The sequence below is a fragment of the Gopherus evgoodei genome, chromosome 4, assembly GCF_007399415.2.
Source record: "Gopherus evgoodei ecotype Sinaloan lineage chromosome 4, rGopEvg1_v1.p, whole genome shotgun sequence".
Lineage (NCBI taxonomy): Eukaryota > Metazoa > Chordata > Testudines > Testudinidae > Gopherus > Gopherus evgoodei.
Window position 1 is genome coordinate 147607599 of NC_044325.1, and position 25956 is coordinate 147633554.

Here is a 25956-nt window from a genome sequence, read left to right on the forward strand (position 1 = left end):
AGAATCATATCGCCCCTCAGCCTTCTTTTGGTTAGGCTAAACAATCCAAGCTCTTTGAGTCTCCTTTCATAAGACGCATTTTCCGTTCCTCGGATCATCCTAGTAGCCCTTCTCTGTCCCTGTTCCAGTTTGAATTCATCCTTCTTAAACATGGGAGATCAGAACTGCACACAGTATTCCAGATGAGGTCTCACCAGTGCCTTGTATAACAGTACTAACACCTCCTTATCTCTACTGGAAATACCTCTCCTGATGCATCCCAAGACTGCTTTTTTCATGGCTATATCACATTGGCAGCTCATAGTCATCCTGTGATCAACCAAGGCCAAGGTCCTTCTCCTCCTCTGTTACTTCCAACTGATGCATCCCCAGTTATAACAAAAATTCTTGTTATTAATCCCTAAATACATGACCTTGCACTTTTCACTATTACATTTCATCCTATTACTATTACTCCAGTTTACAAGGTATTCCAGATCTTCCAGTATTATATCCTGGTCCTTCTCTGTATTGGCAATACCTCCCAGCTTTGTGTCATCCACAAACTTTATTAGCACATTCTCACTTTTTGTGCCAAAGTCAGTAATAAAAAGATTAAATAAGATGGGTCCCAAAAACTGATCCCTGAGGAACTCCACTAGTAATCTCCCTCCAGCCTGACAGTTCACCTTTCAGTACTACCCATTGTAGTCTCCTCTTTAACCAGTTCCTTATCCACCTTTCAATTTTCATATTGATCCCCATCTTTTCCAATTTAGCTAGTAATTCCCCATGTGGAACCATATCAAATGCCTTATTGAAATAGAGGTAAATTAGATCCACTGCGTTTCCTTTGTCTAAAAAATCTGTTACCTTCTCAAAGAAGGAGATCAGATTGGTTTGGCATGATCTACCTTTTGTAAAACCATGATCTACCTTTTGTATTTTGTCCCAATTACCATTGACCTCAATGTCCTTAAATACTTTCTCCTTTAAATTTTTTTCCAAGACCTTAAATACTACAGATGTCAAACTAACAGGCTTATAGTTACCCAGATCACTTTTTTCCCCTTTCTTAATAATAGGAACTATGTTAGCAATTCTCCAGTCGTACAGTACAACCCCTGAGTTTACAGATTTATTAAAAATTCTTGCTAATGGGTTTGCAATTTCACGTGCCAGTTTCTTTAATATTCTTGGATGGAGATTATCTGGGCCCCCCAATTTAGACCCATTGAGCTGTTTGAGTTTGGCTTCTGCCTCGGATGTGGTAATATCTACTTCCATATCCTCATTCCCATTCGTCACCCTACCATTATCCCTAAGATCCTCATTAAAGACTAGGCAAAGTATTTGTTTAGATATTGGGCCATGCCTAGATCATAGACTCATAGACTCATAGACTCATAGACTCATAGACTCATAGACTCAAGGACTGGAAGGGACCTCGAGAGGTCATCGAGTCCAGTCCCCTGCCCTCATGGCAGGACCAAATACTGTCTAGACCATCCCTGATAGACATTTATCTAACCTACTCTTAAATATCTCCAGCGATGGAGATTCCACAACTTCCCTAGGCAATCTATTCCAGTGTTTAACTACCCTGACAGTTAGGAACTTTTTCCTAATGTCCAACCTAAATCTCCCTTGCTGCAGTTTAAGCCCATTGTTTCTTGTTCTATCATTAGAGGCTAAGGTGAACAAGTTTTCTCCCTCCTCCTGATGACACCCTTTTAGATACCTGAAAACTGCTATCAGGTCCCCTCTCAGTCTTCTCTTTTCCAAACTAAACAAACCCAATTCCTTCAGCCTTCCTTCATAGGTCATGTTCTCAAGACCTTTAATCATTCTTGTTGCTCTTCTCTGGACCCTCTCCAATTTCTCCACATCTTTCTTGAAATGCGGTGCCCAGAACTGGACACAATACTCCAGCTGAGGCCTAACCAGCGCAGAGTAAAGCGGAAGAATGACTTCTCGTGTCTTGTTTACAACACACCTGTTTATGCATCCCAGAATCACGTTTGCTTTTTTTGCAACAGTATCACACTGTTGACTCATATTAAGCTTGTGGTCCACTATGACCCCTAGATCTCTTTCTGCCATACTTCTTCCTAGACAGTCTCTTCCCATTCTGTATGTGTGAAACTGATTGTTCCTTCCTAAGTGGAGCACTTTGCATTTATCTTTATTGAACTTCATCCTGTTTACCTCAGACCATTTCTCCAACTTGTCCAGATCATTTTGAATTTTGACCCTGTCCTCCAAAGCAGTTGCAATCCCTCCCAGTTTGGTATCATCCGCAAACTTAATAAGCGTACTTTCTATGCCAACATCTAAATCGTTGATGAAGATATTGAACAGAACTGGCCCCAAAACAGACCCCTGCGGAACCCCACTTGTTATACCTTTCCAGCAGGATTGGGAGCCATTAACAACTACTCTCTGAGTACGGTTATCCAGCCAGTTATGCACCCATCTTATAGTAGCCCCATCTAAATTGTACTTTCCTAGCTTATCTATAAGAATATCATGCGAGACCGTATCAAATGCCTTACTAAAGTCTAGGTATATCACATCCACCGCTTCTCCCTTATCCACAAGGCTCGTTATCCTATCAAAGAACGCTATCAGATTGGTTTGACACGATTTGTTCTTTACAAATCCATGCTGGCTATTCCCTATTACCTTACCACCTTCCAAGTGTTTGCAGATGATGCCTTTGATTACCTGCTCCATTATCTTCCCTGGCACAGAAGTTAAACTAACAGGTCTGTAGTTACCTGGGTTGTTTTTATTTCCCTTTTTATAGATGGGCACTATATTTGCCCCCTTCCAGTCTTCTGGAATCTCCCCCGTCTCCCATGATTTCCCAAAGATAATAGCTAGAGGCTCAGATACCTCTTCTATTAACTCCTTGAGTATTCTAGGATGCATTTCATCAGGCCCTGGTGACTTGCAGGCATCTAACTTTTCTAAGTGATTTTTTACTTGCTCTTTCGTTATTTTCTCTTCTAAACCTACCCTCTTCTCGTAAGCATTCACTATACTAGACATTCCTTCAGACTTCTCAGTGAAGACCGAAACAAAGAAGTCATTAAGCATCTCTGCCATTTCCAAGTCTCCCGTTACTGTTCCCCCCTCCTCATTGAGCAGTGGGCCTACCCTGTCCTTAGTCTTCCTCTTGCTTCTAATGTATTGATAAAAAGTCTTCTTGTTTCCCTTTATTCCCATAGCTAGTTTGAGCTCATTTTGTGCCTTTGCTTGTCTAATCTTGCCTCTGCATTCCTGTGTTATTTGCCTATATTCATCCTTCGTGATCTGACCTAGTTTCCATTTTTTATATGACGCCTTTTTATTTTGTAGGTCACGCAAGATCTCAAGGGTAAGCCAAGGTGGTCTTTTGCCACATTTTCTATCTTTCCTAACCATCGGAATAACTTGCTTTTGGGCCCTTAATAGTGTCCCTTTGAAAAACTGCCAACTTTCCTCAGTTGTTTTTCCCCTCAGTCTTAATTCCCATGGGACCTTGCCTATCAGCTCTCTGAGCTTACCAAAATCCGCCTTCCTGAAATCCATGGTCTCTATTCTGCTGTACTCCCTTCTACCCTTCCTTAGAATTGCAAATTCTATGAGTTCGTGATCACTTTCACCCAAGCTTCCTTCTACTTTCAAATTCTCAACAAGTTCCTCCCTATTAGTTAAGATCAAGTCTAGAACAGCTTCCCCCCTAGTAGCTTTTTCAACTTTCTGAAATAAAAAGTTGTCTGCAATGCAGTCCAGGAACTTATTGGATTGTCTGTGCCCCGCGGTGTTATTTTCCCAACATATATCTGGGTAGTTGAAGTCCCCCATCACCACCAAATCTTGGGCTTTGGATGATTTTGTTAATTGTTTGAAAAAAGCCTCATCCACCTCTTCCGCCTGATTAGGTGGTCTGTAGTAGACTCCCAGCATGACATCACCTGTGTTTTTTACCCCTTTTAGCCTAACCCAGAGACTCTCCACCCTTCTGTCTCCTATGTCCATCTCCACCTCAGACCAAGTGTGTACATTTTTAATATATAAGGCAACACCTCCTCCCTTTTTCCCCTGTCTATCCTTCCTGAGCAAACTATACCCATCCACACCAACATTCCAGTCGTGTGTATTATCCCACCAAGTTTCAGTAATGCCAATAATGTCATAGTTGTATTTATTTATTAGCACTTCCAGTTCTTCCTGCTTATTACCCATACTTCTTGCATTTGTATAAAGGCATCTAAGATACTGGTTTGATCTCGCCTCCCAGCTTTGCCCTGACCCTCCTTCCTCTCTGCCATTATAGCCCGTGCTCCCTCCTGTTTCCAACCCATCTCCCAGGTCTTGTTCCCCACTTACCTGTGGGCTTTGCTCACCTGTCCCCGTCGAACCTAGTTTAAAGCCCTCCTTACTAGGTTAGCCAGTCTGTGCGCAAATAAGGCCTTTCCCCGCTTCGAAAGGTGAACGCCATCTGTTCCTAGCAGTCCTTCCTCAAATAGCATCCCATGGTCGAGGAAGCCAAAGCCCTCCTGGCGACACCATCTTCGCAGCCAGGCATTCACCTCCACGATGCATCTGTTTCTGCCCGGACCCCTACCTTCAACAGGAAGAATCGAAGAGAATACCACCTGCGCTCCAAACTCCTTAACCCGTACTCCCAGAGCCCTGTAGTCACTCTTGATCTGCTCAGCATCACACCTCGCAGTATCATTTGTGCCTACATGGATGAGTAGCATGGGATAGTAGTCAGAAGGCCGGATAATCCTCGACAAAGCCTCTGTAACATCTCGGATACGGGCCCCTGGCAGACAGCATACCTCCCGGGATGAACGGTCAGGGCGACAGATGGGTGTCTCCGTCCCCCTCAGCAGAGAGTCTCCAACCACCACTACCCTACGTTTCTTAGCAGTGGTGGCAGCAGTCCTCCCAGCCTTAGGGGTACGAGGCTTCACCCCCTTAACTACTGGGGGTGATTTCTTCTCTCCTGTATCAAGAAGAGCATAATGGTTATCTTTTACCACAACAGGAGGGTTCGCAGCAGCGGTGGAGCACTGCCTGCTGCTAGAAGTAACCAGCTGGCTGTGTCCGCCCTGAGCCTCCTCCTCCACTGGAGTGTGAAGCATCTCCTCCACTGGAGTGTCAGTAGTCCTGTCAACTGGGACAGCACCATCAGCTGTCTCCACATGGATACTGTCCAGGAATTGCTCATGGACATGGATGTTCCTCAGCCTGGCCACCTCCTCCTGTAGCTCTCCCACCTGCTGCCTGAGAGATTCCACCAGCAGGCACCTTTCACATTGGATGCCACCCCCAGCCTGGATATCAGTAAGTGGAAATTGCAAATTACAGTCTTTGCAAGCCCACACCAGAATCTGGGTAAAAGCATCCATGCTTTGGTGCTCTGTCTGGCTACAGGCGCAGGTGGAGGAGACAGAAGTAGTGCTAGCACAGGTGTTGCGGGTCCTCCTCACCATTGTAAGCCTCCCTCTGTCAAACTCTCTCAAAGTCCTCTCTGCTGTAAACAGAAAGGTTTTCAATGTGGTCAGGTTATGGGTTCAGGGGACCAATGGGTCACAGATGAGACCGACAAGGGACACCCCCTCCCTTCCTACTCCCCTTCCAAACTCCCTTGCAAAACTCCCTGTTAGCAGCTCCTGTTCGCTAAGCTCCCTGGTCGCTTGTGCGCAGCTTTATAAAGCCCTGGCCTGAGTGAATGCCCCGCCCACTGGTTAAGGTTCAGCCAATTACCAGAGGCTTCTAGCTTTCAAACCTTCCTAGTAGCTCCACCTCCAACTGCCAGCTACAGCACACGGTCCTTCAAACAAACAAACCAAACAGACTGACAAACACAAGTTCAGCACACAGCAAGTAACCCCCAAACACACACACAAACCCAAACACTGCAGACAGTCACTTACCCCACAGATGCTGTAGGTGCTTCTCCTTCACCTGGAGAACTCCCTTGCAAAACTCCCTGTTAGCAGCTCCTGTTCGCTAAGCTCCCTGGTCGCTTGTGCGCAGCTTTATAAAGCCCTGGCCTGAGTGAATGCCCCGCCCACTGGTTAAGGTTCAGCCAATTACCAGAGGCTTCTAGCTTTCAAACCTTCCTAGTAGCTCCACCTCCAACTGCCAGCTACAGCACACGGTCCTTCAAACAAACAAACCAAACAGACTGACAAACACAAGTTCAGCACACAGCAAGTAACCCCCAAACACACACACAAACCCAAACACTGCAGACAGTCACTTACCCCACAGATGCTGTAGGTGCTTCTCCTTCACCTGGAGAACTCCCTTGCAAAACTCCCTGTTAGCAGCTCCTGTTCGCTAAGCTCCCTGGTCGCTTGTGCGCAGCTTTATAAAGCCCTGGCCTGAGTGAATGCCCCGCCCACTGGTTAAGGTTCAGCCAATTACCAGAGGCTTCTAGCTTTCAAACCTTCCTAGTAGCTCCACCTCCAACTGCCAGCTACAGCACACGGTCCTTCAAACAAACAAACCAAACAGACTGACAAACACAAGTTCAGCACACAGCAAGTAACCCCCAAACACACACACAAACCCAAACACTGCAGACAGTCACTTACCCCACAGATGCTGTAGGTGCTTCTCCTTCACCTGGAGAACTCCCTTGCAAAACTCCCTGTTAGCAGCTCCTGTTCGCTAAGCTCCCTGGTCGCTTGTGCGCAGCTTTATAAAGCCCTGGCCTGAGTGAATGCCCCGCCCACTGGTTAAGGTTCAGCCAATTACCAGAGGCTTCTAGCTTTCAAACCTTCCTAGTAGCTCCACCTCCAACTGCCAGCTACAGCACACGGTCCTTCAAACAAACAAACCAAACAGACTGACAAACACAAGTTCAGCACACAGCAAGTAACCCCCAAACACACACACAAACCCAAACACTGCAGACAGTCACTTACCCCACAGATGCTGTAGGTGCTTCTCCTTCACCTGGAGAACTCCCTTGCAAAACTCCCTGTTAGCAGCTCCTGTTCGCTAAGCTCCCTGGTCGCTTGTGCGCAGCTTTATAAAGCCCTGGCCTGAGTGAATGCCCCGCCCACTGGTTAAGGTTCAGCCAATTACCAGAGGCTTCTAGCTTTCAAACCTTCCTAGTAGCTCCACCTCCAACTGCCAGCTACAGCACACGGTCCTTCAAACAAACAAACCAAACAGACTGACAAACACAAGTTCAGCACACAGCAAGTAACCCCCAAACACACACACAAACCCAAACACTGCAGACAGTCACTTACCCCACAGATGCTGTAGGTGCTTCTCCTTCACCTGGAGAACTCCCTTGCAAAACTCCCTGTTAGCAGCTCCTGTTCGCTAAGCTCCCTGGTCGCTTGTGCGCAGCTTTATAAAGCCCTGGCCTGAGTGAATGCCCCGCCCACTGGTTAAGGTTCAGCCAATTACCAGAGGCTTCTAGCTTTCAAACCTTCCTAGTAGCTCCACCTCCAACTGCCAGCTACAGCACACGGTCCTTCAAACAAACAAACCAAACAGACTGACAAACACAAGTTCAGCACACAGCAAGTAACCCCCAAACACACACACAAACCCAAACACTGCAGACAGTCACTTACCCCACAGATGCTGTAGGTGCTTCTCCTTCACCTGGAGAACTCCCTTGCAAAACTCCCTGTTAGCAGCTCCTGTTCGCTAAGCTCCCTGGTCGCTTGTGCGCAGCTTTATAAAGCCCTGGCCTGAGTGAATGCCCCGCCCACTGGTTAAGGTTCAGCCAATTACCAGAGGCTTCTAGCTTTCAAACCTTCCTAGTAGCTCCACCTCCAACTGCCAGCTACAGCACACGGTCCTTCAAACAAACAAACCAAACAGACTGACAAACACAAGTTCAGCACACAGCAAGTAACCCCCAAACACACACACAAACCCAAACACTGCAGACAGTCACTTACCCCACAGATGCTGTAGGTGCTTCTCCTTCACCTGGAGAACTCCCTTGCAAAACTCCCTGTTAGCAGCTCCTGTTCGCTAAGCTCCCTGGTCGCTTGTGCGCAGCTTTATAAAGCCCTGGCCTGAGTGAATGCCCCGCCCACTGGTTAAGGTTCAGCCAATTACCAGAGGCTTCTAGCTTTCAAACCTTCCTAGTAGCTCCACCTCCAACTGCCAGCTACAGCACACGGTCCTTCAAACAAACAAACCAAACAGACTGACAAACACAAGTTCAGCACACAGCAAGTAACCCCCAAACACACACACAAACCCAAACACTGCAGACAGTCACTTACCCCACAGATGCTGTAGGTGCTTCTCCTTCACCTGGAGAACTCCCTTGCAAAACTCCCTGTTAGCAGCTCCTGTTCGCTAAGCTCCCTGGTCGCTTGTGCGCAGCTTTATAAAGCCCTGGCCTGAGTGAATGCCCCGCCCACTGGTTAAGGTTCAGCCAATTACCAGAGGCTTCTAGCTTTCAAACCTTCCTAGTAGCTCCACCTCCAACTGCCAGCTACAGCACACGGTCCTTCAAACAAACAAACCAAACAGACTGACAAACACAAGTTCAGCACACAGCAAGTAACCCCCAAACACACACACAAACCCAAACACTGCAGACAGTCACTTACCCCACAGATGCTGTAGGTGCTTCTCCTTCACCTGGAGAACTCCCTTGCAAAACTCCCTGTTAGCAGCTCCTGTTCGCATCCTTAACCTCTACTCCATCCTCAGTGTTTAGCGGTCCCATTTCTTCTGTCTTTGTTTTCTTCTTATTTATATGGCTATAGAATCTTTTACTATGGGTTTTAATTCCCTTTGCAAGGTCCAACTCTACATGGCTTTTGGCCTTTCTCACTATCCCTACATGTTCTGACCTCAATAAGGTAGCTTTCCTTGCTGATCCGTCCCATCCTCCACTCCTTGTAGGCTTTCTGCTTTTTCTTAATCACCTCTCTGAGATGCTTGCTCATCCAGCTTGGTCTACAACTCCTGCCTATGATTTTTTCCCTTTCTTGGGATGCAGGCTTCTGATAGTTTCTGCAACTTTGACTTGAAGTAATTCCAGGCCTCCTCCGCCTTTAGATCCACAAGTTCTTCAGTCCAATCCACTTCCCTAACTAATTTCCTTAATTTTTTCAAGTTAGCCCTTTTGAAATAAAAAACCTTAGTCCTAGATCTATTTTTCTGTTTATCCTTCCATTTAGTTTAAACTGAATTAGCTCATGACTGCTTGAACCAAGATTGTCCCCTACAACCATTTCTTCTATGAGGTCTTCATTACTCACCAAAACCAAATCTAAAATGCCATCCCCTCTTGTTGGTTCAGCAACTACTTGGTGAAGGAATCCATCAACTATCGCATCTAGGAAAATCTGAGCCCTATTATTATTACTAGCACTTGTCCTCCAGTCTATATCTGGGAAGTTAAATTCTCCCATGATCGCACAATTCCCATTAGTATTTACTTCATTAAAAACATTAAAGAGGTTTCTATCCATATCTAAATCAGATCCTAGCTGTCTATAGCACACCCCAAGCACTGTCCCAGGGGAGACTCTAGTAGCTTTCTTCCCCAATGTGATTTTTGCCCAGACAGACTCTGTCTTATCCATTCCATCCCTTCTTATTTCTTTATAGTCTACCTCATCATTGATGTACAATGCTACTTTACCACCTTTGCTTTTATCTCTGTCTTTCCTAAACAACACATGCCCTTCAATACCTGTACTCCAGTCATGAATACTATTCCATCATGTTCCTATTATCTCTATAATATCTGGTTTCACTTCCTGCACCGGTAACTCTAGTTCCTCTATTTTGTTACCTAGGCTTCTCATATTCTTTATCCGATTAGGCACAGACATTCTACTTCCAGTATCACTTATTAGACTGGTATCTACACTAACCTTCCTCCTTATACCATTCTCCTACCCACAGCTGTATCCTTTCTTACTTTGTTTTCTTCCCCCTCAGTGTTAAAATCCAGCATGGAGATTTTCCTGGACCTCTCCCAACCATCTCCCCCAAATTCCTAGTTTAAAGATCTCTTAATCAGTTGTGCCAGCCTCCATCATAGAAGTCTATTTCCCACCCTATTCAGGTGAAGTCCATCCCGAGAGAACAGTCCTCTGTCCATGAATGCCTCCCAGTGGCCATACATCCCAAAGCCCTCCTTATAGCACCACTGCCTGAGCCATCTGTTGACCATCATAATCTTGTTACACCTTTATTACCCTTCTCTAGGAACAGGCAGAATCCCACTAAAGATCACCTGAGCCTTGATTTCCTTAAGCGTCTTCCTCAGCCTGAAATAGTCTCCCTTGATACAGTCCAGTGAGAATCTAGCCATATCATTTGTTCTCACATGAAGGACAATCAGTAGATTCTTTTCTGCTCCCATTAGGATCCTCTTCAGCCTCATGTCCACATCCTGTATCTTAGCACCTGGCAGACAGCACACCCTTCTGTTCTCTGGGTCAACTCTGGTTACAGGCCTGTCTATTCTTCTCAGTAAGAAGTCCCCAGTCACGTAGACCAGCCTTTACCTGGTGATGGTGCGATTCTCCGGTCTATCCCCTGTTCTCTCTGGCTGCAAGACCTCGCAATTCCTAATCTTCCTTTGCTATTCTCTGCAATCCATCCTGTATCCTCCTGGGGCTCATATTTGGTGTTATCTCCATTAACTCTTCCCCTCTTCCTATAGGACTAGCTGCTCTTCTCTTCTTCCTTGCCCTCTCACCTTCAACGACCACCTGCTGTGCCTCTTCTTCATTTTCCATTTCCACAAACCTGTTCCTGAGCTCTATTTCTCCTTCACTAGCCTGTCTTTTCCTCTGCCTGGTTCACTTAGTCACATGCGTCCACTATCCACTTTCCTCATCCAGCAGTGTCCCCTCAGAGTTCTTTGGTCCTGCTTCCATTTGCAAGTCTGAGCTTTTCCCTTCAGCCTCCTCATGTCTTTGCTCCATCATCCGCTCGACCCCCCTTCTAAACTCAACCAGAGTTTCCACCTGCATCTCCAATCCTTGGATCTTTTCTTCCATCAGCTCTAGCAGGTGGCACTTCATGCAGACGAAATCTTTTCAGGTACCCCCCAGGATCATGTACATGCTGCAGCTTCCACATCCGGTCATCTTCATTGTGTCTTCCACTGAATGGGTCACTGCCACTGCTGCCTCTGTATATGTCATGGCCTTCCCACCTAAGTCCTGTTAGTCCGGGAAACACAAACCAAACCAAAACACCACCACCCACAACAAAACAAACCCCCAGCAAGCACCAAAACATTGCCAGAACACTGCACACTCCCTCCATTAGCCTGTCTATTCCTCTGCCTGGTTCTCCTAGTCTTCCCTCCAAACTCCCCTTGCAAACTCCCACTCAAACTCCACTGTTTACAGCTCTGTTTACTGGCTCCTGTGCCGCTGCAGCTGTCCGCAGCTACAGCTTCTCCAGGATGATTCACGACTGAGTTCTACTGGGTGAACAAATCAATGGGGAGTTGGAGGGAAGCCTTCCCACAGGAGACTCATCACTTGCGCCTTTCAAAGACTGCAGGGAACAATCCTCCATTCCCCCCAGGATGATAGATTTTATGACTTAGCTGAGTTTTCCCACCTCTAAATTCCATGATCCCTGTGGCCACAAAGGTAATTTAACTTGCCCATGCCTCTTAGAGGGCAAGGTGCATCTCACCCTCACTTGCAGGGTGCTGAGCAGAGAATCTTGTGGACATAAAGTAGCAATTCAATGACTATTGATGCCCAGTCAATATTGTCCAAGAACAGGTGCAGATCTTTACCTCTATCCACTGGCAAGCTGCAAATCCAGCTCCCGAGAAAGAAAAGCAGTTACAGAGCCTCATTAACGTCAGCCAAAAAGAGCCTGGGCTTGCTTCTCCTAGATTTGTGTGCTGTTTACATGGAAGAGATTGGGGTGGACCATTGCTGCTTTTCACACCCAGTGTTCCTTCAGCTATTCCACTCACATGCCATGGGTCAGCCTTGCTTTCCCCACACTGCCCCCTCTGCACTCTCATCCAGGGCAGGCTAGTCAGACAAGACTGAAGGAGCCAAAACAGGCAGCTTCCAAGGGGCCTTGCATGAGGCATGAATCTTCATCGAACCAACCCAGAGTCATTACGGAGCTCAGCCTGGGAGGCTGCTCTGAGTGACTGAGGGCTGAATGCACAGATGAGCTCCTTAGGGGACAGTATCCTGACCAAGTGCTTCGCTATAGCTGGCCCAGATGGCTAGATGTTCTTGCATAAAACTGTAGTTTCTCCTTCATGAATCACTGGTGGAATTTGCTCTCTGACTTCAGTACATAGCTGAAAAATAACAGGCTCCTGACTAGTGTTTGCTTATTTATTCATTCGCACAGTATAGCCAAGGCTCCACAGAAGGTGCAGAACTTGAGTTCAGGAGCAAATGCACAACCACCATTTCTCTATGCTGGTACTGTGTTCTCCAGTACCGCCTACCAGGCAGTCCACAGGGCAGCGCTGAAAGGGAATGGGGTGGAGTGTCTGGGTGCAGGAAAGTAGTCTCAGGATAAAAAAGTGGCCTTTCCAGTCTTTCTGAATTTTGTTCAGAAAGGTTTTAATATTTTGGAAGAAGTCCTTGTACTACTCTGGTATCTGCAGTATCTCCTCCCCTCCCCCTCCAATTAATGTGTAGAACAATAAGAGACTGAACAGAACAGTGATTGGTGCAAACAAGCAAAGAATCCTGTGGCACCTTATAGACTAACAGACGTTTTGGAGCATGAGCTTTCATGGGTGAATACCCACTTCCTCAGATGCATGCATCTGAGGAAGTGGGTATTCACCCACGAAAGCTCATGCTCCAAAACGTCTGTTAGTCTATAAGGTGCCACAGGATCCTTTGCTGCTTTTACAGATCCAGACTAACACGGCTACCCCTCTGATACTTGGTGCAAACAAGAGACAAAAAAATTGATAGTACCATGAGGGTGCATTAGAGATTGGAGGAGAGAGAAGAACTAGCTGGAACATCATATTTTGCTTCGTATGGCCTAGGTTTGTCCCAGATGATCCCAGAATCATTAAAACGCTGTTAAAAAACATACTGCTATAATATTTGTAACAAACATACGCTTAAGAGAAGAAGAGGGAGCATACGCAGAAATTCCAGTGTAGCATTTCAAATTGATCTATCTTAGATACTTCTGGGGCCCCATTACTCTAGTATCTGAGCAGTTTATTTATTCATATGACACTCCTGTGAGGTGGGGAAGTATCATTACCCTGATTTTTGGATGGGGAAACTGAGGCACGGAGAAATTAAGTGACTAGTGCCAGCTCACACACAAAAACTCCAGCTCTCTGGAGTCCCTCTCCAGTCCTTCTCCACAAAATCATCTTCGCTCCCTCTTATAAACAGAGTAGGGAGAGATCCTGTTTTGCATGTTTTATGTTCATAAATAGTGGGGAAAACAGTGCACAAATTATTTAAGTAGGCTAAAGATAATTAACTCTAATCAATCTGGTTTCTGCCGAGATTATAGCTCTGGAACAGCATTAATCTTACTAATTACTTAATTTGACTAACACAGTTTTCAGTGAGTTCAACAATGCATTCAATGAATCCAGCCCTGAGTAATATATGTGGTGTGATTGATTTTGAAGTCGAAACACTCTTCAGTACTGCAAATTTTACCATTTTATTAATCAAATTATCACTTTTAGGGCATTTGAGCTGAAACTACTCAGTCTCAAAGGGAAATCATTTTATTACACTAGTGGGTTATGCTGAGATTGAATTACAGAGTGTGTGACTTAGGGGACATAAAAAAAAAAGAAGAATTTAGACTAAATGAACAGTGTCCCTTATAAAGAGTTATTTAAGTTACTGGCTGAGCCTTTGTCTAGCTTGTGGGAGGCTCACTTCATCTGGAGAAGTGTGCCATCATTTAGCCAGATACCTGCCGCAGAGGAGACCATACAACCAACAATGTTTTCTGTCCCCATCATCCCATTGCAGGCACAGCTGCTTGGGTGCAATTCTTCTGACACTCCCATAGTTTATTTTATGCCATCCAGCCTGAGCCAGACTTCTAACTACTCCCATGTGGTGAGGATTTGTACTGGAGTAGCAGCTAATGGTCCCAGTGGAGATGGGGGACTCGGTTGTGCTAAAGGCTGTACAAACGCACAGTGAGGGACAGAATCTGCAGAACTTACACCCTGAATAGGGAAGGGCTGGGAGGAGAAAAGAGACAGAGAGACTTGCCAAGGCCTCTCAGGGGGTCAGGACTGAACCCATCGAGTTGCAGCCCAGTGCCTCTCGTGGTACTTTTGCCACTGGCCCTAGTCTGATTGTAGCCACCTGCGTTTTGCCTAGTGTAAGTCAAGGAGCTGGGCGGAAAAACTTCTTGCCACTGATGAAAGTATCGTATTCCTGCAGTTTTATGAGCTCATCAGAGACATGTCAGGCCCCCACCCCGGGCACACTCACCCCCCAGAGTCCTGGCTCCAGAAATCTCAACTCCAACTAGGTTAAAGACAGAAGGCAGTTAATCGATGGGCTCATGCTCCTGTTTGTGGGTACAGTTTAGCTTACCCTGTGAGGGTGAAACCGATCACGTGAGAGTGTTAGTAGACTAGCCCTCTGCAAAGGGCTGAATGTCACCCTCATGTTGACTAAAAGGAACCTGTTAAAAATGCCAGTGGGGTTGTAATTTGTGGATAGACCGGACTGACTAAAAATCAAAGGCTGCTTCCCCTTCATTAGTACCTGAACACGAGGGTGTGGGACCCTTTGGAAATGTTCTAGAGAGGCAGGAAAGAGACTCCTGAAAGCTTCAGCTGTGGTTGAGGTGCATGAAGTCTGAATGGAGAAGAAATTGTTGATCACATGTTCCTCCCAACAGGAGCGTTCCAGCCCTGTGGGCAAACCAAGCTGTATAAATCCCGTCTGGAGGCATCAGCTGCCATCTCTGCAGACATCAAACATCTCATTCTGTTATTTTAAGGCACCCCAGCTTGCGAGTTGCTGGAATCTGGGGAAATGAAAAGGTGAGAATGCATTATTGATTAATTACTTAGTCATCTCCAAATGGTTATTGAGCACAGCTGTGACTTTGACAAATTACTTCTCAATTTTTCTGACTGATATGCAATTTGAATAATGCTGGTTTACTATGCTCCTGTCAGAGTGTGACATGGAATATGATTCTAGTGTCTTGCATAAGACAGCGGTGTCATGTTTAGGTAATTGATGATATTTGCAAATGGTTAGCTAAAAAATAATTAAACACTGTGATATTTTCTTTGAAAGGAACATTGGATTAATTAGTTGAGCTGAAAGTGAAACATCAACTTTCTATTATAGCCACATTTAACAAGAAAGGCTTAGGCCACTGCTCTGCAAAGACTAGTGATAGCCTGAACCTACTGACACCAATTTATCTCATGCTCCATTCACAAACACCCACTGCCCTAGACCTACACAAACACACTTTTGCCTGGGTGCCTTCATTCACACGCCCTGCATCTCCATGCAAACATGCACCCACCCACATGTAAATACTCACACCCACAGTGAAACGCACACATGGGGGCACCCTAACCAGTGCGGGGCTCTGTCAGCACTTGCCCTGTATCTTCAGGGTGCCTTGGTACTGTGGGACTATGGCTGAGATCCCTGACAGCAGAGCCCCACCCACAAGCCTAAGGTCTCATCCTGGCTGCCAGCAGTCTAGTTACTCCTGGCAGGATGACACCAACAGCCTTTCCAGTCCCAAGGCTTCCCAAATCTAGGATGACCATCTGTCCCATTTTTAAAGGGACAGTCCCATTTTTGGGGGACTTTTTCTTTATATAAGTGCCTGTTATTCCCACCCCCTGTCCCATTTTTTCACAGTTGCATTCTGGTCACCCTACCCAAATCCATCCTCCCTGTGTTCTGAAGTACCAGACACTGGGACCATTCCCTTCTGGTTCCGCACCCTGAAAGACACCAAACCAGCCCCCTAGTTATCAGTTCACTCTGGCACCCACACAGTGTAGACGTACCCTCAGTTTCTGGATGGATTTCATTTCACTTCCAACCCCTTCCGTTTTAAAAGAGTTGACAGGTTTTTTCTTCAGACACTATAGGTCTTCAAAATGGGAAATTCCCACTTGTCTCAATGGCTTTCCATTAACTTTAATGGTCCACCATTGTCTTTTCTTGGGTTGGACAATGGAGGGGGACTTACACCTGGCTTGGGAGGTGCCCCTCCCTGCTTGATTGCTTCACCACCTGTTGGGAGGTGGTGTTGAAGTCATAGTACAGATTATAAGCACAGTTTTCTATACACACAAATACACAAATACATAACTGTAGTCTGAATACATATCTCATCATGACTATCATGTTCAGAATGTTACAAGCTTTCACAGAAGACCTCATGCGATACACTTCCGTAACACAATAATACAGTTTGCAATCACTTTAACTGCTCATTTTGGGGGTTTAAATCTTCTGTTCTCTCCTTGGGATGCCTGGACTCTGATGTTATAACATGGAACTTGCTGGATTCCTTGGTGTGATCAGAAAGTAGGCATCAGCCTTTGAATTCTCTTGCAGATCAGGTAACTTTTAGGGTCAGCGAGCGTAGAGGCAGCTGCTGTGAGTGTCAGAAAGTCTGAGCTGGGAGAAGGAGCTGAAATAGAAGTTGCGACCAAGAGCCCCAAGCCCTTTCATAAAATACTGTCTCACTCTGTAAATAAACATCTGTATTCCCAGCACCTCAGCAGATGAATAGCTGATCTCACACTCATAGCAAACAGCATAGTACATGCTGAAGCCCATTACATGCTGAAAGCCCATTACCTGACACTTCTTTCAAAGGGGAGCTCAGGAAGTCTTTCACTTCTGATTGCATGGGATGCTGAAGGAGGTTTATTCCTACCAGAACATCCCTGTGATATATGGATCCCTTTAACATACAGGGCTGCTCTGAAAAGTGACCATGTGTGTGAGTCAGCCCTATAGAGCCAACATAGCTAAATGAGAGGGAGGTGGACTCTCCTCTGTTCTGCTTTTTAACTCTGGAAGCAAATGTAGGCTGAAGACTCAGACTCAGACTCTCAAAGTATTCTGGCTTATCCTTGTGCATGCAGGGCCGTCCTTAGCCATAGGCAGAACAGGCAACCGCCTAGGGCACCACTAAGTCTGGGGGCACCACTCTGCTGGGAGACTGGATAGATGGGAAGCAGTGGAACATGTCAGAGCAGGGCTGCTGGGTCCTAGAGAGAATCAAATGCAGCACAGTCTGAGGGAGGGGATTGGCTGCTGGGGTCTCTGGGAAGGGGTGGGGGAAAGAACTCACCTGTAGGGTGACCAGATGTCCGGATTTTATAGGGACAGTCCCTATTTTTGGGTTTTTTTCTTATATAGGCTCCTATTTCCACCACACCCCTGTGCCCATTGGTGTGTGATTGGACCTGAGGGTTTGCTGCTGCTGTTGCCACTCTGCACCCCAAGAGGTGGATTTTGGGGTCCTGCAGTTTTCCACCTATCTCCTCCTCTACTGCAGCTGTTGGACCAGCAGACTGGGGGATGAGCCAAGCATGAAAGCAGTGCTGTGTTACCATTTAGATTATCATTTAACAAATTTGTTTGCCAAAAATGCTTGCTAACAATCCTGAACTCAAATTCAATACATTTTTTTTTAAAAAATCAATATCTTGGCCAAAAACCAAAAATTAAGTTGTTGACAATTATTTGTGACAAGTTTGGTATGGGGAAGAGAGTGGGCCCGTTTACATCAGAGAAACAAAAAATGGTGGCTAACTTTTCTATAGACCTGTTACTGCTAAATAGAGCCCTCCAACAACTGTAATACGCTCATCTCCTTACTATAGAGCAGCGGTCGGCAACCTACGGCACATGTGCCTAGGGTGACCAGACGTCCCGATTTTACCTGGACTGTCCCGATATTTGCTTGCTTGTCCCACGTCCCGACCAATGTTACGTCGGGACACTGGACAAACGTGCAAAGACTCCCGAGACCGGAAGGGCTCGCGCCCTCCCCCGCCCCAACTCCGCCCCCTCCTTCCCCCATTGGATCCCTCCCCAAATCCCCGCCTCCTGCCAAGCATGCCATGTGCAGGAGATGCAGGGGAGTGTGGGGCAGAGGTGAGTGTGAGTCCAGCCTGGCCCCGAGCAGGCAGGACTCGGGGGCGGTCCCTGGAGGGAGAGTAGCGGGGCGGCCTGTGGGGCCAGGCAGCGGCTGTTCTCCCCACCTGGGCAGCGGGACTCAGGAGCAGCCGCTGCTGCAGCTCCCACTGCCGAAGGGGGAGGAAGAGGCCAAGCACATGGCACTCGGTGGCTGCAGCTTTGGCGCCCGGGACCGAACTCCCCGCGCCAGGGCCTGCTGCGGGGACCCAGCAGCGTGCATGCTGCACCCAGCCCCTAGCCAGTCGTGTCTGGGATGGCTGCCCAGCTGGTGCAATTCCACGGTGGAGGCATTGGCAGCCCAGCCCCGTTCATTCCCCTGTGGGACCCGAGCGGGATGAGGGGGCTGGGGCCTGGTGCTCCCATGCCGGGGCTGCCCACGGGATTGCATCAGCTGGGCAGCCAGCCCAGACGCAACTGGTCAGGGGCTGGGCGTGTGCAGCAGGCCCTGGCTCGGGGGGTTCGTGGCTTGGCCAGCGGCCGCTTCCTCCTCCCGCGGCAGTGGAAGCTGTAGCAGCGGCTACTCCCAAGTCCTGCTGCCCAGGTGAGGAGAACAGCCTCCGCCTGGCCCCGCAGGCCACCCCCTACTCTCCCTCCAGGTACCGCTCCCGAGTCCTGCCTGCTCGGGGCCAGGCCAGACTCACATTCACCCCGGCCAGCGCACCCCTGAGTCTCCCGGGCCTCCCTCCAGTGCTTGCGGAGGGAGAAGGAATCGGAGGTGGGGGATTTTTTTTTCTCTGCCACCATTTTTTTCCCCTCTGCTCTCCTCGCCTCACCCCCGCATCCCAATATTTGACCTGGGTGATCTGGTCACCCTACACATGCCAAAGGTAGCACATGAGCTGATTTTTGATGGCACGCAGCGGCGGGCTGAGCCGCTCAGCCCACCGCTGCTCTGCGTTTCCAGCTGCTGCCCCATTGCCACTCGGGATCCCAGCCGCTGGCCCCACTCAGCACTCGCTGCTGGCCTGGGGACCCCCAAGGAAACCCAGGCTGGCAGCGGGCTGAGCAAGCTATTGGACACTATTAAGGGCCCAAAAGCTATTCCGATGGGTAGGAAAGATAGAAAATGTGGCAAAAGACCACCTTGGCTTAACCACGAGATCTTGCATGACCTACAAAATAAAGAGGAGTCATATAAAAAATGGAAACTAGGTCAGATTACAAAGGATGAATATAGGCAAACAGTACAGGAATGTGGTGCAAGATTAGAAAGGCAAAGGCACAAAATGAGCTCAAACTAGCTATGGGAATAAAGGGAAACAAGAAGACTTTTTATCAATACATTAGAAGCAAGAGGAAGACCAAGGACAGGATAGGCCCATTGCTCAATGAGGAGGGAGAAACAGTAACAGGAAACTTGGAAATGGCAGAGATGCTTAATGACTTCTTTGTTTCGGTCTTCACTGAGAAGTCTGAAGGAATGTCTAACATAGTGAATGCTTATGGGAAGGGGGTAGGTTTGGAAGATAAAATAAAAAAAGAGCAAGTTAAAAATCACTTAGAGAAGTTAGATGCCTGCAAGTCACCAGGGCCTGATGAAATGCATCCTAGAATACTCAAGGAGTTAATAGAGGAGGTATCTGAGCCCCTAGCTATTATCTTTGGAAAGTCATGGGAGACGGGAGAGATTCCAGAAGACTGGAAAAGGGCAAATATAGTGCCCATCTATAAAAAGGGATATAAAAACAACCCAGGAAACTACAGACCAGTTAGTTAAACTTCGGTGCCAGGGAAGATAATGGAGCAAGTAATTGAAGAAATCATCTGCAAACACTTGGGAGATGGAAAGGTGATAGGGAATAGCCAGCATGGATTTGTAAAGAACAAATCGTGTCAAACCAATCTGATAGCTTTCTTTGATAGGATAACGAGTCTTGTGGATAAGGGAGAAGCGGTGGATGTGGTATACCTAGACTTTAGTAAGGCATTTGATACGGTCTCGCATGATATCCTTATCCATAAACTAGGCAAATACAATGTAGATGGGGCTACTATAAGGTGGGTGCATAACTGGCTGGATAACTGTACTCAGAGAGTAGTTATTAATGGCTCTCAATCCTGCTGGAAAGGTATAACAATGTGGGGTTCCGCAGGGGTCTGTTTTGGGACCGGCTCTGTTCAATATCTTAATCAACGACTTAGATGTTGGTATAGAAAGTACGCTTATTAAGTTTGCAGACAATACCAAACTGGGAGGGATTGCAACTGCTTTGGAGACCAGGGTCAAAATTCAAAATGATCTGGACAAATTGGAGAAATGGTCTGAGGTAAACTGGATGAAGTTCAATAAAGACAAATGCAAAGTGCTCCACTTAGGAAGGAACAATCAGTTTCACACATACAGAATGGGGAGAGACTGTCTAGGAAGGAGCATGGCAGAAAGAGATCTAGGGGTCATCGTGGACCACAAGCTAAATATGAGTCAACAGTGTGATACTGTTGCAAAAAAAGCAAATGTGATTCTGGGATGCATTAACAGGTGTGTTGTAAACAAGACACAAGAAGTCATTCTTCTGCTCTACTCTGCGCTGGTTAGGCCTCAACTGGAGTATTGTGTCCAGTTCTGGGCACTGCATCTCAAGAAAGATGTGGAGAAATTGGAGAGGGTCAAGAGAAGAGCAACAAGAATGATTAAAGGTCTTGAGAACATGACCTATGAAGGAAGGCTGAAAGAACTGGGTTTATTTAGTTTGGAAAAGAGAAGATTGAGAGGGGACATGATAGCAGTTTTCAGGTATCTAAAAGGGTGTCATCAGGAGGAGGGAGAAAACTTATTCACCTTAGCCTCTAATGATAGAACAAGAAGCAATGGGCTTAAACTGCATCAAGGGAGATGTAAGTTGGACATTAGGAAAAAGTTCTTAACTGTCAGGGTAGTTAAACAGTGGAATAAATTGCCTAGGGAGGTTGTGGAATCTCCATCTCTGGAGATATTTAAGAGTAGGTTAGATAAATGTCTATTAGGGATGGTCTAAACAGTATTTGGTCCTGCCATGATGGCAGGGGACTGTACTCGATAACCTCTCGAGGTCCCTTCCAGTCCTAGAGTCTATGAATCTATAAGCTGGTGGCTGAGACCTCGGCTGAGCCACTCAACTCGCTGTCGGCCTGGGGTTCCATTCACTCAGCTGGCAGGTGGGCTGAGTGGGACTAAATTCAACGAAATAGGAAAACAAGAGCAACTAATGACAGAATGCAAGAACCTAGAGCAGTGGGACCCAACCTTTTTCGTCTGGCCCATGGCAGTGGACAAGCATTCGGCAGCATTTCAGCAGCGACGCCTCTGGATGATGATGCTTATCGGCTGCAAGCGGTGTCATCCAGAGGCGTTGCCACCGAAATGGTGCCGAATTTCGGTGGCATTTTGGCAGATGCTCGTCCGCCAGCCAGTACGCAGGTGCACTGAGAGGTCCCTGTGGGCGCCATGGCGCCCACAGGCACTGCGTTGGAGACCCCTGACCTAGAGAGCCTCCTGAGGCAGGGTGATCATTTTGATTTAAATGGACTTGAACTGTATGAAGAATTGAGTACACTGTCATCAATGTTGCCACATACAAAATCGATGATGTACATTGTACAATTTACTCATACCAGCAAACTTGTTGACATATATCCTAACGTGTACATTGCCAGTCGTATTCTACTGACAATTCCTGTAACAGTAGCATCAGGAGAACGGAGTTTCTCAAAACTAAAGCTCATTAAAAACTATCTCCGCTTGATTGGTCTTGCTATTCTTGCAAGCATTCAAGACATCACTTTGTCTTTGTCATATGATGACTTTATGACTGAATTTGCAGCCCAAAAAGCCAGAAAGATTGTTTTTAATTAAAAACAAATCCTTGTTTCAATACCTCTTCATATAAATTTCCAATAAAATGTTGACAAATTAAAAAAATCATATTATTTGCATCATTCTGTCAAATCAGGATTTTTTCCATAGTGCTGCTTTAGTGCTAGTCCATCAGCATTACAGTGTGCTTAAGTAAGTTAAACTGGTTTTAATAACATGCATATGGCAAGTTTTCCAATAGTGTAAGCTCATGTTTGTGTTGCTAAGAGCAAGACAGGCACAGGGGCACCAGTTTAATAATCCCTCCTAGGGCACCATAAATCCTAAGGACGGCCCTGTGTGCATGACAGGATGTGTCTGAATCAGTGAGCACTCCAGGAGGTGATCTGAAGGCAGATGGTCACATGTCTGCCTCTTTAAACTATTCTAGAGAGGAAGTAGGTCATAAGCCTTAAAAATGCTTGAGCATGTTTTAAATAGACCTCGGTAACTCTCCTGCCCAGTGGTCTCTTTGGCAGAGGAGTCCTGGGAGAGTTTCCTCTGACAGATTTCAACTATCTAATGCCCCAGTGCTAAATATTTAGGAAAATGACACAGGAAAAAAAATTCTCCCAGCCAGAAATAACTTTGCTTGTTCTTAAAAATAACTGAATCTCATGCAAGCCTGATGTGATACAGGCCTTACCTGAGCCTTTGCCTTGGATCTCTTCGATTTGTCATCCCATGCCAGATTCCACTGGCTGGTTCACTAATCAAACTAATGAATTTCCATTGGGGAGGAACGTGAGATGCCACGATAATAAGAGTGGATAATCATTGTGTTGTGTGTTAAGGCATCATCTTGATGGGGAGACTCATGTGTTGTTCTTATTAAGGCAGGGAAGAGAATGTATTTTAATGCTTTGATTATTTTAATCTCCTGTTTACCCAGCTCTAACTTAACAGCGAACAGGGCTGGTGGTGACTCCAGCCTGCTGGATTTCTGCAGTGCAGAACGTCTCCTCTCCCAGCGGAAGGGACTTGGGGTCTAATTTCCATTTTTTATTTCAGTGGGAGTCAGGATCCTAAATACTTTTGAGGATTTGGTCCTCCATCCCTCCATCTCAGATTCCTAAGGCTGAGCCACCTGCCTCAAGTTATCAGGGGCTGCAAAGGGATCGCAGAATCCTAAACTCAGCTCTTGAGAAGTAAGTAAAGGGGAAGCCAAGTGATGCTAACAATATTGGGTAGCTCATCATCTACTGACTGACTCCTACAGAGTGTCTGAGCACTTGACTTCAAATTATACTGTTACCTGCTCTGCTACTTGCTACTTCAGGTGAGAGAGAAAAACACCTACAGCCTGTTACATTGTCCTGACTCACTAGCTTTGTAACAGTAAGTCTAATTATTATTTTTAACCCTTCAGTTCACACTTACCATTCAGTTGGTGCCTTTCATACTCAGACTGGGCTGACAAATAATGTGCATCTGTGGTGCTGCTTTAGGACATATGAAACATGGTTCTGTGTGTGTGTGTATGTGTGTGTGTGTGTGAGAGAGAGAGAGAGAGAGACAGAGAGAGAGAGAGAGATATTCCTGAGGCCAACTCTCCCTGGCTCTTTGAGGGCTTCCTTTTCCTCAGGACAGTTTCATCAGAAAGGAATCAAATGAGGAGGCTGGGAGGGAAACTAAGTGATTTAAAGTGCCAGACTTGTCAGGGCTCCAGATGAAATAAATACGAAGAAGAGTGAAAACTGCAGTCTGTTCTGCAAAGATAGGCTCAAACTGCAGTGTCATTATATCACTGAGTGCAGGGTAGGAAAATTAGATTGGGCTGCAGCCAGAATGGATAAAACAGGCGCTCCCCTATATTAGGATGTTCAGGGTGTACAAACATTATATTTACTTCAGTGTCTAATCTGGCTGTTATTCACTCTTCAGAGTTTAAATTCAAGACCTTTCCATCAAGTTAACCACTTGGGCTATAACAAAGGCTGAAAATAAACCCTGAGTTCCCATAGGATCATTACCATTAGAGATGGGAAGAATCCATAGGGCTCATGCTGCCCTGGTCTGTGGGATGCTGGGTGCCCTCAGGCCCCATTGATATGCAAAGGTGGGGTGACATTCTGTTAGCTATCAAACTAGTATTGCACTCCATGTGAGCAGCTGTCATAAACAGATAGCTAAGGGTTAATGTCTCTTTCACCTATAAAGGGTTAACAAACAGTGACCTGCAAACACCTGAACAGAGGACCAATCAGGAGACAAGATACTTTCAAATCTCGTGGAGGGAAGCCTTTGTTTGTGGGTTTTGGGTTTGGCTTTGTTCTTTCTGGGTCCTGGATGGGGCTAGAGGTGCAACCAGGTTTCTGCCAATCTCCCTGCTACAGTCTCTTATCTATTCAGAATTGTAAGTAAGAAAAGGCGGTCATAGTCTTTTAATTTGTTTTTTTTTTCCATTTGCATATATGTACTTTCTGGAAGTAGCTTAAATTGTGTTTCTGCTGGAGAAAGTTTCTTTCTATTGTTTATAAGTTGAAAGACCCTGTAACTGTTTACCATCTAAAGTGCAGAGATAAACCTTTTACTTTTTTTCTTTCTTTTTTATTAAAAGTTTTGCTTGTAAGACCTGTTGATTTTTTTCTCCTAGTTAAGGTTCAAGGGAATTGGTGGGGAGAAGGGAAGGATAAATTTTCTCTTTGTGTTAGAGTCATGCAGCTTGAATCTGTAGTGCCTCTGGGTGAGGGGGAAGGTAACACTCCTCTTGGTGTGGTGATTCAAGAAGTTGAATCAGGTGATCTCCTAGTATTCCCAGGGCGGGAAGGAGCTGGGAGGAAGAAGGGAGGGGGAAGGGAATGGTTTATTCCCCTTTGTTGTGAGACTCAGGGAATCTGGGTTTTGGGGTCCCCAGGGAAGGTACTGGGGGAGACCAGAGTCTATCAGGCGCTCTACTCTAAGTCCTGATTGGTGGCAGCCTATCAGATCTAAGCTGGTAATTAAGTTTAGGGATATTCATGCTAGTACCCATATTTTGGATGCTAAGTTCCAGATTTGGGAATTATACTATGACAGCAGCACACATCCTCCCCTTTCCAAACCGCCATCCAGGGTATTCCCCTCAGCCCTGGTCAGTGACATGGCAGGGGAAGAGCACTAGGGATAATGGATGCAATACGTGCCTGACCCAGCAGTGCATAGACAATCCAGGATGTTTTTGGAGAGTGTTGCGGACAACGTTCTGATGCAAATGCTGGAGGAACCAACTAGGGGCCGTGCTCCTCTTGACCTGCTGATCACAATCAGGGAAGAATTGGTAGGGGAAGTAGAAGTGGGTGGCAATCTGGGCAGCAGTGACCATGAGATGCTCAAGTCCAGGATCCTGACAAAAGGAAGAAAGGAGAGCAGCAGAATACAGAACCTGGACTATAGAAAAGCAGACTTTGACTCCCTCAGAGAACTGATGGGCAGGATCTCCTGAGAGGCTAATATGAGGGGGAAAGGAGTCCAGGAAAGCTGGCTGTATATCAAAGAAGCCTTATTGAGGGTGGAGGAGCAAACCATCCCGATGTGCAGAAAGAATAGCAAATATGGCAGGCGACCAGCTTAGTTTAACAGAGAAATCTTCGATGAGCTTAAATTCGAAAAGGAAGTTTACAAGAAGTGGAAACTTGGGCAGATGACTAGGGAGCAGTATAAAAATATTGCTTGAGTATGCAGGGGTGTAATCAGGAAGTCCAAAGCACAGCTGGAGTTGCAGCTAGCAATGGATGTGAAGGGTAACAAGAAGGATTTCTATGGGTATATTAGCAACAAGAAGGTGGTCAGGGAGAGTGTGGGATCTTACAGAATCTGGGAGGCGATCTAGTGACAGATGATATGGAAAAGGCTGAAGTACTCAATGCTTTTTTTGCCTCAGTCTTCGCAGAAAGGTCAGCGGTCAGACTGCCGAACTGGGCAGTTTGGGGAGGAGGTGAGCAGCCCTCAGTGGTGAAAGAATAGGTTAAGGACTATTTAGAAAAGCTGGACAGGCACAAATCC

The 25956-nt window shown here is 46.3% G+C and overlaps 1 long non-coding RNA gene across 1 annotated transcript; it reads right to left on the bottom strand.

Moving 5' to 3' along the window:
* Nucleotides 1-17145: 17145 nt before the first annotated feature.
* On the bottom strand, nt 17146-25186 carry LOC115651627. Its single transcript, XR_004000396.1, has 3 exons — nt 25103-25186; nt 21359-21363; nt 17146-17157 (listed from the first exon to the last, which is right to left on the bottom strand). It is a non-coding gene; the product is annotated as an uncharacterized LOC115651627 (long non-coding RNA).
* Nucleotides 25187-25956: the final 770 nt, after the last annotated feature.